This window comes from Microtus ochrogaster, chromosome 21 (genome assembly GCF_000317375.1).
Source record: "Microtus ochrogaster isolate Prairie Vole_2 chromosome 21, MicOch1.0, whole genome shotgun sequence".
Lineage (NCBI taxonomy): Eukaryota > Metazoa > Chordata > Mammalia > Rodentia > Cricetidae > Microtus > Microtus ochrogaster.
The window spans coordinates 10,675,188-10,676,613 of record NC_022022.1 but is presented as its reverse complement, the minus strand read 5'-3'; the positions used below and the strand labels follow the sequence as shown (position 1 = coordinate 10,676,613).

The 1,426-nt window shown below is 39.0% G+C and overlaps 1 protein-coding gene across 5 annotated transcripts in view; it reads left to right on the top strand.

Annotated features, from left to right (window-relative positions):
- The window catches only part of Sycp1 (synaptonemal complex protein 1), a 90,086-nt gene that overhangs the window by 260 nt on the left and 88,400 nt on the right, over window positions 1-1,426 (top strand). The gene's annotated exons all lie outside the window — the stretch shown is intronic.

Below are 1,426 nucleotides of genomic sequence, written 5' to 3'. Positions count from 1 at the left end.
AGTCCTCGAACCCACGTGGCCAAGAGATCGGATCCCGCTAGTCAGTTTCCGTCCCCGTCCCCTCCCCCCCTCCCCCGGCACGTCTGCGAGTCTGCGCAGACTCACCATAAAGAAATGCTAATAAGGAAAGCGTGCTCCCCACTTTGTGTGTTGTCCTAACAGCAGTGGTACCGAAGGATTGGGACTAGCTTTACCTCCCTGGGGTGGCCGGCCTGAGTGCTGTCGAACAGACCTAGCCAAAGAATCTTTGCTGGGCTGCAGAGACGGTTCGACTGGGCGCCAAGAGCAAGCCCAGCTCCCAGCGTGTCCAACCCTAAGGGGACTTGATGTGACCTCTGCAGGCATTAAAGCACACGCGCATCCATGCATACACACATGCACACTTAAAATCGAGGAGAATTGCGGCCATACAATTTGCATAAAATAGGATTTGCTTATTTAAATTATCTTTTTGGCTAAATGGTTTGAAGCTATTTTTTTTAATGTTTTATTAACGTATTGTAGGTAATGATGGTTTCATTATGACACTTTTATATATGTATAATTTAAACACTGCTTGTAGATGAAAAGATTTATCCTCGGAGTGGCTTTAAGCAGATACAGATGCATATATCTAATGTATTTGTATATTATTAGCACTGTTGAGTATCAGAGGGTTATTGAACAGTGTATTTAAGAATCTCCCATGAACCTCATTTATACCCCTCCCACTAATCCCCTTCTAGTTCCCTTCTACTTTGTTTCTTTTGTGTGTCCTTGTCCCAATGTGTTTTGTCAGTGTGCTTATAGCAGCACGACACTTAACCAATAGCTGTACCACTGATGAAAATGGCCCTCAGGATTTGAGTCAATTTATAAGGAAAAATGACAAGAAAATTAGGAATTTTACCAAGGAAAATTAAGACCATTTGGACAAATGACTATATGTGGGTAGTAATATTGTGATTGAGCTTCCTGATAGATAGGGTAAGGAGAAATTCATTAATAAAATTCTAATTGAAAAGCACTAAAGATTTCTCAGGTGAAACAGCTTTTTATATTATTTAAATTTCTGAAGTGGAATATGGAAGTGAGGATGATGCAGCTAATATTTTAATTTTACATGTGCAGAAAATATCCACTCTAGCCCAGACACATTATTAAAATTGGATTCAGTGAAGATAAATCTCAATTTGATTGAAGAGAGATTAAAGGAAACTATATACTGTTAAAATTGCAAATGCTAATGCAAAATATCTACAAAGCTTTTATTATGTAATTTATCGCTTAGGTACATCTTACTAGGAGAAATACAGAATTAAAATTTTGCTTTGTTTGCATAGCAGAAACATTCGATTTTTTTTTATTTTTATTTTTTTCGAGACAGGGTTTCTCTGTGGTTTTGGAGCCTGTCCTGGAACTAGCTCTTGTAGACCAGGCTGGTCTC